The sequence below is a fragment of the Pseudophryne corroboree genome, chromosome 8 (genome assembly GCF_028390025.1).
Source record: "Pseudophryne corroboree isolate aPseCor3 chromosome 8, aPseCor3.hap2, whole genome shotgun sequence".
NCBI classification, from domain to species: domain Eukaryota; kingdom Metazoa; phylum Chordata; class Amphibia; order Anura; family Myobatrachidae; genus Pseudophryne; species Pseudophryne corroboree.
This window is the reverse complement of record NC_086451.1, coordinates 329217193-329232260: the sequence shown is the minus strand read 5'-3', so window position 1 is coordinate 329232260 and position 15068 is coordinate 329217193. Positions and strand designations below refer to the sequence as shown.

The 15068-nt window shown below is 45.7% G+C and overlaps 1 long non-coding RNA gene and 1 pseudogene across 1 annotated transcript in view; both read right to left on the bottom strand.

Annotated features, from left to right (window-relative positions):
- Nucleotides 1-15068, bottom strand: part of LOC134947761 (uncharacterized) — a 101101-nt gene that overhangs the window by 42725 nt on the left and 43308 nt on the right. The window lies entirely within an intron of this gene.
- LOC134950038 (5S ribosomal RNA) lies at nucleotides 12759-12877 on the bottom strand (annotated as a pseudogene).

Below are 15068 nucleotides of genomic sequence, written 5' to 3'. Positions count from 1 at the left end.
CCCGTTTTTCTCCCGCATGCTGGTACTTGTGGTTCTCCAAGTACCAGCTTGCGGGGGAGGCTTGCTGGGACTTGTAGTACTACTGGAAAAAACAATATCTTTTCATTTACAACAAAGGCTATCAGCCCCCCCATCCGCAGCCCATTGGATGGGGGGGGACAGCCTCGGGCTTCACCCCTGACCCTTGGGTGGCTGGGGGGGGGGACCCCTTGATTGAAGGGGTCCCCACTCCCCCAGGGTACCCCGGCCAGGGGTGACTAGTTGGATATTTAATGCTACGGCCGCAGGGCACGGCATAAAAGTGACCCCCGGCTGTGGCATTATCTGTCCAGCTAGTGGAGCCCGATGCTGGTGTGAAAAATACGGGGGACCCCTACTCGTTTTGTCCCCCGTATTTTTTGCACCAGCACCAGGCGCTGAGCCCGGTGCTGGTTTTAAAAATACGGGGGATCCCCTGTCAATTTTTTCCCCGCATTTTTAGAACCAGGACCAGCTCGAAGAGCCCGAGGCTGGTTATGCTTTGGAGGGGGGACCCCACGCCATTTTTTTCCGTGTTTTTCACATTTAAACGTTTATAAAGCCACTCTCTCATGTGTCTCCTGTGTTTTCCAAGCTGTTTCCTGGTTGTGGCTGGTGACATCACACATGGAGACAGCCTATCATCTTCTGGGGCTTGCAAATACCGCTTCAGACCCTTTCACACTGCACAGTGAAATGGGACTGAAACGGGTAGGACCCTTCTTTTTTACCGTTTCAAAATACCGGTATTTTGAAAACGGTAAATTGAAGGGGACCCTTTCACATCGCAGCTTGACCCATTTAGGAAGCCAGTTAAAACGGCAAAATACCGGGTATAAGCTGCGGTGTGAAAGGGGTCTAACTGAACAACTTGATGGAGTTTCCCTGTTAATTGTGAATACATATATACAGTATACAACAAGGCAAGAGTCATTAGACAAGCGGTTTAACTGGAAATGTTTTGTACTGTATGTGTCATTCTAATTAGAAGACAGCAGAAAATGAGTTACTGGTATTACAAGCAGATCAAGCTGTTGTCACACATCTGCAAGCACGAGACGCAGATACTAAGCTTCAGCTGCACTTCAGAAGGAAGTTCTAGTGATGTGCACCGGAAATTTTTCGGGTTTTGTGTTTTGGGTTCGGTTCCGCGGCCATGTTTTGTGTTCGGACGCGTTTTGGCAAAACCTCACCGGAAATTTTTTGTCGGATTCGGGTGTGTTTTGGATTCGGGTGTTTTTTTCAAAAAACCCTCAAAAACAGCTTAAATCATACAATTTGGGGGTCATTTTGATCCCATAGTATTATTAACCTCAATAACCATAATTTCCACTCATTTTCAGTCTATTCTGAACACCTCACAATATTATTTTTAGTCCTAAAATTTGCACCGAGGTCGCTGGATGGCTAAGCTAAGCGACACAAGTGGCCGACACAAACACCTGGCCCATCTAGGAGTGGCACTGCAGTGTCAGACAGGATGGCCCTTCAAAAAAATACTCCCCAAACAGCACATAATGCAAAGAAAAATGAAAGAAAAAAGAGGTGCAGGATGGAATTGTCCTTGGGCCCTCCCACCCACCCTTATGTTGTATAAACAGGACATGCACACTTTAACGAACCCATCATTTCAGCGACAGGGTCTGCCACACGACTGTGACTGAAATGACTGGTTGGTTTGGGCTCCCACCAAAAAAGAAGCAATCAATCTCTCCTTGCACAAACTGGCTCTACAGAGGCAAGATGTCCACCTCATCATCATCCTCCGATTCATCACCCCTTTCACTGTGTACATCCCCCTCCTCACAGATTATTAATTCGTCACCACTGGAATCCACCATCTCAGGTCCCCGTGTACTTTCTGGAGGCAATTGCTGCTGGTGAATGTCTCCACGGAGGAATTGATTATAATTCATTTTAATGAACATCATCTTCTCCACATTTTCTGGAAGTAACCTCGTATGCCGATTGCTGACAAGGTGAGCGGCTGCACTAAACACTCTTTCGGAGTACACACTGGAGGGAGGGCAACTTAGGTAGAATAAAGCCAGTTTGTGCAAGGGCCTCCAAATTGCCTCTTTTTCCTGCCAGTATACGTACGGACTGTCTGACGTGCCTACTTGGATGCGGTCACTCATATAATCCTCCACCATTCTTTCAATGGTGAGAGAATCATATGCAGTGACAGTAGACGACATATCAGTAATCGTTGGCAGGTCCTTCAGTCCGGACCAGATCAGAATCAGAATCAGCTTTATTGGCCAGGTATACTTACGTATACTAGGAATTTGTCTTCGGTTTGCTATACAACAGCCAAGTAGGTAACAGGTAAGCAGGTGTGTGTGTGTGTGTGTGTGTGTTGGGGGGTTGTCAGCACTCGCTCCAGACTGCCCTGCATCACCGCCAGCAGGTGGGCTCGGAATTCTTAGCCTTTTCCTTGCAGCCCCAGTTGCGGGAGAATGTGAAGGAGGAGCTGTTGACGGGTCACGTTCCGCTTGACTTGACAATTTTCTCACCAGCAGGTCTTTGAACCCCTGCAGACTTGTATCTGCCGGAAAGAGAGATACAACGTAGGTTTTAAATCTAGGATCGAGCACGGTGGCCAAAATGTAGTGCTCTGATTTCAACAGATTGACCACCCGTGAATCCTGGTTAAGCGAATGAAGGGCTCCATCCACAAGTCCCACATGCCTAGCGGAATCGCTCTGTTTTAGCTCCTCCTTCAATGTCTCCAGCTTCTTCTGCAAAAGCCTGATGAGGGGAATGACCTGACTCAGACTGGCAGTGTCTGAACTGACTTCACGTGTGGCAAGTTCAAAGGGTTGCAGAACCTTGCACAACGTTGAAATCATTCTCCACTGCGCTTGAGACAGGTGCATTTTACCTCCTTTGCCTATATCGTGGCCAGATGTATAGGCTTGAATGGCCTTTTGCTGCTCCTCCATCCTCTGAAGCATATAGAGGGTTGAATTCCACCTCGTTACCACCTCTTGCTTCAGATGATGGCAGGGTAGGTTCAGGTATTTTTGGTGGTGCTCCAGTCTTCTGTACGCGGTGCCTGAACGCCGAAAGTGGCCCGCAATTCTTCGGGCCACCGACAGCATCTCTTGCACGCCCCTGTCGTTTTTTAAATAATTCTGCACCACCAAATTCAAGGTATGTGCAAAACATGGGACGTGCTGGAATTTGCCCAGATGTAATGCACGCACAATATTGCTGGCGTTGTCCGATGTCACAAATCCCCAGGAGAGTCCAATTGGGGTAAGCCATTCTGCGATGATCTTCCTCAGTTGCCGTAAGAGGTTTTCAGTTGCGTGCATATTCTGGAAAGCGGTGATACAAAGCGTAGCCTGCCTAGGAACGAGTTGGCGTTTGCGAGATGCTGCTACTGGTGCCGCCGCTGCTGTTCTTGCAGTGGGAGGCAATACATCTACCCAGTGGGCTGTCACAGTCATATAGTCCTGAGTCTGCCCTGCTCCACTTGTCCACATGTCCGTGGTTAAGTGGACATTGGGTACAACTGCATTTTTTAGGACACTGGTGAGTCTTTTTCTGAGGTCTGTGTACATTTTCGGTATCGCCTGCCTAGAGAAATGGAACCTAGATGGTATTTGGTACCGGGGACACAGTACCTCAATCAAGTCTATAGTTGCCTCTGAATTAACGATGGATACCGGAACCACGTTTCTCACCGCCCAGGCTGCCAAGGCCTGAGTTATCTGCTTTGCAGCAGGATGACTGCTGTGATATTTCATCTTCCTCGCAAAGGACTGTTGTACAGTCAATTGCTTACTGGAAGTAGTACAAGTGGTCTTCCGACTTCCCCTCTGGGATGACGATCGACTCCCAGCAGCAACAACAGCAGCGCCAGCAGCAGTAGGCGTTACACTCAAGGATGCATCGGAGGAATCCCAGGCAGGAGAGGACTCGTCAGACTTGCCAGTGACATGGCCTGCAGGACTATTGGCTTTCCTGGGTAAGGAGCAAATTGACACTGAGGGAGTTGGTGGTGTGGTTTGCACGAGCTTGGTTACAAGAGGAAGGGATTTACTGGTCAGTGGACTGCTTCCGCTGTCGCCCAAAGTTTTTGAACTTGTCACTGACTTATGATGAATGCGCTGCAGGTGACGTATAAGGGAGGATTTTCCGAGGTGGTTAACGTCCTTACCCCTACTTATTACAGCTTGACAAAGGCAACACATGGCTTGACACCTGTTGTCCGCATTTGTGTTGAAATAATTCCACACCGAAGAGCTGATTTTTTTTGTATTTTGACCAGGCATGTCAATGGCCATATTCCTCCCACGGACAACAGGTGTCTCCCCGGGTGCCTGACTTAAACAAACCACCTCACCATCAGAATCCTCCTTGTCAATTTCCTCCCCAGCGCCAGCAACACCCATATCCTCATCCTGGTGTACTTCAACACTGACATCTTCAATTTGACTATCAGGAACTGGACTGCGGGTGCTCCTTCCAGCACTTGCAGGGGGCGTGCAAATGGTGGAAGGCGCAAGCTCTTCCCGTCCAGTGTTGGGAAGGTCAGGCATCACAACCGACACAATTGGACTCTCCTTGGGGATTTGTGATTTCGAAGAATGCACAGTTCTTTGCTGTGCTTTTGCCAGCTTAAGTCTTTTCTTTTTTCTAGCAAGAGGATGAGGGCTTCCATCCTCATGTGAAGCTGAACCACTAGCCATGAACATAGGCCAGGGCCTCAGCCGTTCCTTGCCACTCCGTGTCGTAAATGGCATATTGGCAAGTTTACGCTTCTCCTCAGACGCTTTTACTTTTGATTTTTGAGGCATTTTACTGATCTTTTGTGTTTTGGATTTTACATGCTCTGTACTATGACATTGGGCATCGGCCTTGGCAGACGACGTTGATGGCATTTCATCGTCTCGGCCATGACTAGTGGCTGCAGCTTCAGCACGAGGTGGAAGTGGATTTTGATCTTTCCCTATTTTTTTAACCTCCACATTTTTGTTCTCCATATTTTAATGCGCACAACTAAAAGCCACCACAGGTATACAATGTAGATGGATGGATAGTATACTTTATGGATGACGAGTGACGACACAGAGGTAGGTACAGCAGTGGCCTACCGTACTGCTATATACAGTATAATGGACCTGGTGGACACTGTCAGCAGACTGCTAAACTACTAGTATAAAAAAAAAAGCCACCACAGGTATACAATGTAGATGGATGGATAGTATACTTAATGGATGACGAGTGACGACACAGAGGTAGGTACAGCAGTGGCCTACCGTACTGCTATATACAGTATAATGGACCTGGTGACACTGTCAGCAGACTGCTAAACTACTAGTATAATAAAAAAAAGCCACAGGAGTGTTTTTCAGGCAGACAAACGTATACTGGTGGTCACTGTCAGCAAAACTCTGCACTGTACTCCTGCTATAGCTGCTCCCCAGTCCCCACAATTAAGCAGTGTGAGCACTCAGCACAGATATATCATGCAGCACACTACACTGAGCACAGATATGGTATGGAGCGTTTTTTTCAGGCAGAGAGGAGAACGGATAAAAAACTGGTGGTCACTATCAGCAAAACTCTGCACTGTACTCCTCCTAACAGCTGCTCCCCAATCCTCCCCACAATAGTAAAATAAACAAGCAAATTAAGCAATCAGATCAACTGTCTCGTATATAAACGGAGAGGACGCCAGCCACGTCCTCTCCCTATCAATCTCAATGCACGTGTGAAAATGGCGGCGACGCGCGGCTGCTTATATAGAATCCGAATCTCACGAGAATCCGACAGCGGGATGATGACGTTTGGGCGCACTCTGGTTAGCCGAGCAAGGCGGGAGGATCCGAGTCTGCTCGGACCCGTGTAAAAAAGGTAAAGCTCGGGTGGGTTCGGTTTCTCGGAAACCGAACCCGCTCATCACTAGAAGGAACCATGGCTGTTCTATCATTAGCCAGTAAAAGGAGACAGCAATGAGATCAGAGAAGGGGAGAAGAGGAGAATACTGTAGCAAGGGAGGTGGAGTGGATAGGAAAAGCTAAATGGAATAAAGAGAGAGAGAGAAAAGGAAAACAAGGGGTGTTATAGGAATGATAAAATTAGTTGAAAATGGACAATTAGGGGAGGAAACTCCTTGGAGACTGGGATGGGAAGAGTTTAGAGGCAATAGATAGACAAAGGAAAGATAAGGGAAATTGTTGAATACAAAGGGAATAATGATTAGACATAAGCATAGAGAGGCAGAGAGCGCACTTAGGAGAGAATAATAGGAGTTAAGCAGACAGAACCAAAAATGTAGAAAATTTATTAACAGAGAATTTAGAAGACATAGTAGCCATTTATTAAGTCAGTTTACCAATTACTAGTCAGTAAACATAACAGTTAGGGCCATATTTTATTTATTAATGATTGGGCTGTAGACCCGATAATTATAATGTCTTGCCTCCACTTATCGCAGCAGTAAGAAATTAAGGGCCTAATTCAGTCCTGGTCACACGCAGGCTATTTTTTGCACTGCTGCGACCAGGTAATCGCCGCCCACATGGGAGGGCTTTGCAGGGATACAAATGCTTGTGCAGAGAGCTGCACAAACAAAAGTGTGTGCAGTCTCTGCACAGCTCAGGACTTACCCGCTGCGACGATCCGGGATGTTGATGACGTCAGGATCCCTCCCAGAAAACGGTGAGTTGCGCCCACGAAAGCCTTCTGCCTGTCAATCTTCTTGCGATCGCCGGTGCGATCGCTTTCTTAGTTCGTTTCGTCGCTGCCCGGCGATGCACCTGCGCATTGCGACCCATGCGCATGATCAATATAGACCCGATAGCACAGCTGCAAAAAACTGCAGCGTGCGAACGGGTCTGAATGAGGCTCTCAGTTTCTCCTGAATGTATTAATAAACACTTGCAGGGACAAGGGCTCCGATGTGATCACTAATGTGATCACTTTTCCATTGGGACCCCGGCGCTCTACTGCACATGTACAGTCTGCGGACCACGCATGTGTGCAAGTGGCCATTGCTGGGATCCTACAGATCCCTCATCCAGTAAATGTTGTGATATGTAGCCCTTAGGCTCAGGGGCATTTCTACAGAGGAGGGGACCCGTGTGCACCTCCGGATGGGCCTCCACCTCTGAATGGCACTGTAGACTCCGACATTGTGCCGGAGTCTACTGTGCATGCACAGGCCTCCAGAAACATGGCGCCCGCCATGGTCCGGAGACCAATTTGGCTACTGCACATGCCTGCCGGTCATTTTGGCGGCGAATTCCACCACAAACTCAGCACCCGCCGCTGTACTCCGGAATGGTATTAAAATGGGTGCAGTGTGTACTGTGTGGGCACCCCCGGGCCCGCGTGCACCGCACACATTGCACCTATTATAGAAATGCCAATGCTTAGGCTACAATGGCTAGTGCTGTTTAAGATGAACTACCACAGTGAAGCTCAGGAATGCTTCACATTCCGGAGCTTGGTAGATTTGGAAGCCCTAATAGAAAACTATGGGAGCTGATTTTGCAATCGTAGCAGATATCTGCAATAGTCTCCTGTAGATACATTCAGGTGGCACTTAATATTTGTGGGAACCCCCTTGAAAATGTATGTTTTGGGGAGATACCTGTATCCAGTATATATGCTTTCATAAATAGGCCACTTTGTCAGTCAATCAGTTAGTCATTTGCTATAATCTAGTCATCAATCTAGAAAACAGTTTATTAATATTTTGTCAGCTTGTCACTCATCTTCACATTGTATTGTCAGTTAGACAGTTTATGAACATTAAGTCAATTGTACTCCCTGAATATAAATGTTTAGTTGTATGTACGGTTACTAACCGGGGATGTATGTGGGTTGAGATGTTCCTTCTCTCATTTTCTTCTTGGATGACAGATTCAATTTGGAGCTTTTGGAGATCACCGTCCTTCATATCACAGAGCAATCGGGGATTACTGAAGGACTCAGAATTGGTTAGTGTAGTATAGCCGATCAGATAAGCGGCACTTGGTAAAATAAAGGACAGACCACAATACAATACTATGATTTTGTTTTAAAAGTGATTAGTCACAATATTATTCACTTTAGCTTCTAGTGCAATTTCTGTAGTACAATTATCAGATTCACAACAAACGTAATACCACAATAATAATACATTCAGTCAACATAACAATTATGTAACGGATATAAGTATACCTGGGTTCAAGATTAATATTCTTCGGTAAATGTCCCATATATTTATATATGCATATATAATTTGGTGGTGCACACACGTTGCTGCAGTTTCCAAAGAAGCCCTTACTAGTGGCCAACACGTAATTACTGTGACACAGTCAATAGTCTATTTTCTCCTCCAGAATGGAGTTAAGTCAGTATATGAGAAAAGAGCAACAATCCTAGTTGAACCACAGGGTGGCACTAGACGCTCACTGAGTCCCTTCAGACAGTGAGGCAAGTGTCCTTCTTATGATGAACAGGTAACTTTTGATTACTGTGAACTGTAACTTTAAAATATACTTCTGATTGTAGTTCAGTGTCCTAAGATGAGACAGGGTGCATGAGACAATTCTAATGGAGAAGATTGCTTGCTGCTATGTGGCAAGGGGGAGTGCTGTATTGCTACACAGTCTCTGCTGAGAGGTAGGTAGAGTATATGGACACAAAAAGCTTGCTAACGTGTGCTAAGTTATCTCTTTCCACGGCCACAAGAAGGTGCTGCCTGGATGCTGCTGGGCTGTGGCTCTCAGAAGCGGTTCTTGGTGCGGTCAAGCAGTGCCTGCACCCGGGGCACTGTGGCCAGGGGGCGCGGCCGCAGTCACCGCGCAGGCGCCTGCCGCCTACCCGCACCCCGCTCACCGGCTGCCGCAGATGCCGTGGGCTGTGTGGGCATCCGCTGCAGCCGGCGCACCTGTCAGACGCTAGAGGTCATTATTGACCTCTAGTGTCTGTGCGGCGCTGCTATGGGAGATTTGTCATGACGTCTCTCCCATAGAGAGGAGCTGCGGGCGGCCAGACGGAGCAGCAGCGGTCGGGAAGCAGGAGCGGGGCAGTGGTAAGTATTGGTTTTTTTTTGTGTGTGATAGCGGCTACTAAGGGGCACAGCGACAGGGGGCACAACTACTGAGGGCACAGTGAAAGGGGGCACATCTACAGGGTGCACAACTACTGGGGGCATAGCTATAAGTGGCACAACTACTGGGGAAAATCTACTGGAGCACAGCGATGGGTGCACAACTACTGGGGGCACAGAGACAGGGGGCACAACTACTGGGGGCACAACTACTGTGGAAAATCAGCTGGGGGCATAGCTATAGGGGGCACAACTACTGGGGGCAAATCTACTGGGGGCACAACTACTTGGGGCAAATCTACTGGGGGCACAGCTACAGGGCGCACAGCTACTGGGGGCATAACTGTGGACATGCTCCTTATGAAGCCACACCCCTAATTTTTGCCACGCACCTTCGCCGCGCACTGTTTTGCCTCTTGGGGGGCACCAGTGGACACTTTCGCACTGGGCGCCACAAGGTGGCTCTGCTCATTCTGCTTTCTCCTCTGAAGCCACATGTGCAGCGGGCAGAGGTAGAGAGAGTAGCTGCTGCTGCTACCTGCTGAAGAGATATACCAGCGTCTCCTGTACACTCCACAGTGGTGTTGCCCTCTGTTCTAGGTGCCAGTCCTACTGTCTGAATCTCATACACGGCCCACAAACACTGTCTTTTCTTCTCACACTCCTTCTCTCTCCAGAGTCAACTCACTCCTCCTCCTCCTCCTCCTCCTGCAGGTCTCAGCACCCTCCCTCCTATATCATCAGATAGGAAGCCTCAGCCAATCCCTGTCCTTTGCTCACATGTTCTTCTCATGCTCAGTCTCACTTGTTAATCCACTGTGGTCCAGATGCTTATGCTCTGGATAGAGCATCAAGTCCTATTAACCCCTTTCCAGTCCTGGGGTATTCCTGGAGGATCAACAGTGAATATTTCAATAGTCACTTAGGAGCCAATTCATCATTTCTTTAAGTGGTGAAAAAAAAATGTTTTTCATCTACTTTTGAAAGCATAAAAGTAATGGATCCATTCATTATAAAGGTAATGCAGGATATAGCATTGGTAGGGATGCAATTAATTTACTGGCTGTCGGGATCCTTGCTGTCAGGAGACCAATGCTGGAATCCCGACAGCCGGTGAAGTGCCGCCGGTCAGAATACCGACCACAGCGATTTAATGGCAGGTCCCACCTGGTGGACCCTCCCCGTAGCAGCCACGCGAACCAGGAGAGCATCTGCAACTGTGTGCCTAAGCCGGAGTGTCTCCGCTGCAAGAACCTAGGAACTGAGCCAGTGGGAGTATGCAACGCCGCTTGGGAGGTGATGGAGCTGCATCGCTGAAGTGTCACCATGACAGCACAGTTTTAAAGAAATTTTCTGTCAGAAAAAGATTTTTCAGGGCTGCCCAGTTCAGCCCACCTATTAAGTGACCTGCTTCTGCAGACACCAACTGAAAACTGAGCTCACAGTGCATGGAGGCGCAATAATGGACATACAGATGTGGGGGAGCACAATAATGTGGACATACAGAGATGTGGAGGAGCATAATAATGGGCATACAGATGTAGAGGAGCACAATAATGTACATTCAGATGTAGAGGAGCACAATAATGGGCATACAGATGTGGCGGAGCACAATAATGGGCATACAGATGTGGGGGAGCACAATAATGTACATACAGATGTAGAGGAGCACAATAATGGGCATACATATGTAGGGGAGCACAATAATGGGCATACAGATGTGGGGGAGCACAATAATGTACATACAGATGTAGAGGAGCACAATAATGGGCATACAGGTGTAGTGGAGCACAATAATGGACATACAGATGTGGGGGAGTACAATAATGTACATACAGATGTAGTGGAGCACAATAATGGACATACAAATGTGGGGGAGTACAATAATGGGCATACAGATGTGGGGGAGCACAATATTGGACATACAGGTGGGGGATTGAAGAACAATGCAGAAAATGGTTGGTGGCATAGTACAGAACATGTACAGTGAGGCAAGGAGAGGTTTAAGTTGGGTACACACTGGCTGATATATCTCAAGCCCGTTGGTGAGTGTGTGCACCCAATATGTCTGTAAATGACGTTGTTCACAAATATATTGCATTGACTGTGCAGCGCAGCCAATAGCTTCAGATATATCATACCACCTAGCTGTGTGTAACTGCGATCTGCCAACTTCCTGTACACATGCTGTAGGCAGTTGATATCACAGCTGGGTGGGCAAATTCAAATGCATCCCCAGCTGGGTTTCCTGATCGACATGTCGAGCGGCCGATCGGTAAGTGTGTATACTTACCTGGATTGATCACTCATTCGGCACAATGACAGGTCTGCCAATGTTTTGGTCAGGTGTGTACCCAGCCTAGGCATAACACATACAGACAAAAATGTAAGATGAAAAAATAATTTGGGTGCTGATGTTCTTTCTCGCCGATGGTGCTAGAATGTCTAATTTTAGCTTTCTCATAGGGTGAGGTGGGATTCCAACTCCACTGTTGTTTGAGAATATCTGCGCATGTGTAACCACCTAACCTGTCTGTGATCAAATCTCCATCCCTAGCACTTATAATGAGACCACACTTAGCAGTCAGCAGCCACATCTCTCTACTGAACCTTGAACTTATTTCGGGGGGAGGCAGTCAAATTATCGGCTGTCGGGATCCCGGATGTCAGGATAACGATGATGGATTCCTGACACACAGTGAAATACCGGCAGTCGTAATCCCAAGCGGCAGCTGGAATGCACCCTAGGGTGGTGGGCCACGCCACCTGAGGGGTAATATAACCAGGTGTTGACCGAATTTCACCACCAGACACGTAGCGCAGCGAGCCCATGAGTGGACACGCTGTATCCCTGTTGTCGGGATGCCAGCATTGGTCTCCTAACCGCCGGGATCCCAACAGCTGTAATATCATACTGATCCCATGTATGGAATACACTTACATTTTTGGCTTATATTTTTCTGCTACTATTGCCTATCCATGTACCAGACTGCTCAGCCTATCATTGGACCTTACTTTGCCTAATTCTTGAGAAAAGAGGGGTTGTGATACTGCACTGGCTTGTGAATTGGAGAACTATAATGGAAAAAAACAAAAGTGGACAATTCAGTTGCTAGAACAATTAGCTTATTTCAGTCTGTTTGGCGGTGCACCCCGAGTCAGAAAAAGTACATACAGTGTATATGGAAAACAGAGAAAAAGAAGATTCTTCTTTGGGTGCACTCTTTTGTATTTACATTCTATAGACAATATTTCAGTATTAAATTAAGACTTAACTTTTAATGGTTCTTCACATAAAAATAATCAGTAAATGAAATTAACATCCAAAAAGGCTGCAAAACCTTAAAAACAGAATATGTTCTGATCCATCAGCATATAACAATGGTTTCAGACAGAAAGATAAATACCGGTAATTCTACTTCCGTCTGTCGTGGATCAGTACAAAACCAGTTTGTATTAATGAGACCCACAAGGGTCAATTGGTGTGAGGGAAGACCAACTCACTGGATTTGCACCACTATCATGACAGTTGTACAGATATATCACAATTGTCTGCATTAATTGCTGTATCCTATTATATATTGTGTGTAGATTTGGAAAGGAAATGTACTGAGACTAGAAGGATTCAAGTAAAAAAGTTGTGATGCTGCTGTTAGTGTCTTTGTCTGACAATCCTCTTAATGCCTTCCCACTCCACTGGGTATTCCCTGGAGGTCTCCTATCCAGGTACTAACCCATCCCACCACCGTTTGGCTTCCAAGATCGGACGAGATTGGGCATGTACGTTGGGGTATGGTAGTAGAAAAATATGGCCGATGTTACAGACATACTAATGAGAGTGCACCAAAATAATTGATTGGCCCGTAGATGAACGGGAACACCCAGGCCAATCAAAAAGAGAGAAAAGAAAAGGAGAGAAGAGAAGCGAGAGAAAAGAGCTTAGCGAATATGCTAGAGATTATTGACACCAGAGAAAGAAAAAAGAGGAAATAAGAGAGGGAAGAAAATAAGTTGTGGATCTGCTGTCCACGTTAGACAGGCATGCGTGTTCCCCCATCTGCAACAGGGGTTCACCCGCCTGAAACGTAAATGAGAGTCCACGGAATAAGTTTAGACAGAACAGGCAGTATATATACACAAATGTGTATATCACTAAATTCAAATTTCAAAGTAGTGTGCTCACTTATGTGTTCAACAGTCAAATGGGATATAAACCCAGTTTTTTAAAAGACAATGGAAAAAAGATTAGTATTGATCTCTATTATGGCTGCAAACAAAAATGTGTGGTTGGTCCAAAAAACTGTTTAAGAGTAAGCAATTAATCATCCAGTACACTTATATAAAAAGGGTATATGCAAATTAAAGCAACCAGAAAGGATGTAATTAGAACAATGTGATGTATACTGAAAAAAATACAAATCTTATATATATATATATATATATATATATATAATAGTAAAGATCTGTTGCCTCCACAGTAAAAAAAATAGATATATAATAATAATGATGATGACTTGTTGCCTCCACAGTCATTAAGGATATTGCTTGTGTCAGATATCTCGAATAAGTTGCATAAACTATATATTCAAGTACCAGAGTAATGACAGAACCTACTAAACTAGGTAGGCTAAACTGAAGTTAATACACTGTTATACATATTCGCAATTATCAGTCTCACCTAAATACACAATTGCACATGCTATTGTTTCACAGGTGGACAATTCATACATAATTTCAGACGTTTAAACAGGTATCCACCAAGTAAATCAAAGACTTGATCAGACAAGAGAGGCATTCAATCATATCATTAGGGAAAAAAGATACCAAAAATACCAGTGGGTGTCAAAGTCTCCAAAGGTCTCAGGGTGATTTGGTCTCCTAATCCGAGATCCTAGTGAGTGAGGTCTCCTATGGAATAAACGTTTTACCCGCTAAACGGGCTTGTTCACTTCCGGGAAGCCTGTAGTCAGGCTGTATGAGAGTGTTTAAATACCTTATAATCTGATCATCAGCCAATCGCTGTGATCAGAGGCGGGGACATGCTATTGAAGCTAGTCAGCTTGTGCGTCCCGGTGATTGTATATGTCATAATGTACGTGGGTGCATGCCAACTTCCGCCGCATCACTGAATTACAGTGTTAGCAGCGGAAGTTGCAGCCCCACTTAGTTGCTGGGTAACGCGCAGCTAAAGACACTAGTTGATCGCCGCCCCCAGCGTCCACCGCGTCACTAGGTTACAGTGTGAGCGGCGGAAGTAATGCCCCGCTCTGTTGCTAAGTAACGCGTCACTAAGGACGCAAATGGGTAGCCGCTGCTGCAGCTTAGAGATAGCCATGGCAGCCACAACTAAATAACAGAGATGAGGATGGTCACCCACATAGAAGAGGCAAAGTTAAAAACACAGGTCGCATAACGAGATACATTTGATGATTAACACACAAATAGTGAGTCATTAGATCTGTTTACAAGTGACCTGCTGGTACTGTAATTAAAAATTAGGGAAATATATAAAACTTAGGGGAAAACCCAAGGAAAAGGAAGGAAAAAGAAGAGAGAGAGAGAAACAAGACAATTCTAAATTGCATGGTAAAAAGAAAGACATTTTAAACTTAATTATGTAAATAAAGTTCTCTTTCCAGGGATAATGGAGAGAGATATAATTAATTCTATTATAAGTGAGTCTGTGCTTACAAAAAATTGTACATTGCCAGTGCTCAAAAATATAATTTACATGTATAGGTTGGTGTGGGGTCAATTAATATTGATGCAGTGATCCGTATACTTGGGTATAGAAATATAGGTCTAACAAAAAGATTACGCTATCGGGACCATATTTCTATGGTTACAAAATATGAAAAAAAGTGATGATAATAGGAATTGTACCATGAAAAAAAGTGTAATAAAACTCAATGTGATGAAGAGCGAGTAAACATGAGTGATGTGTGCAGTGAAAGTATTGTATCTTTAATTAGAGGAAAGTGAAAGTTGTAAGACC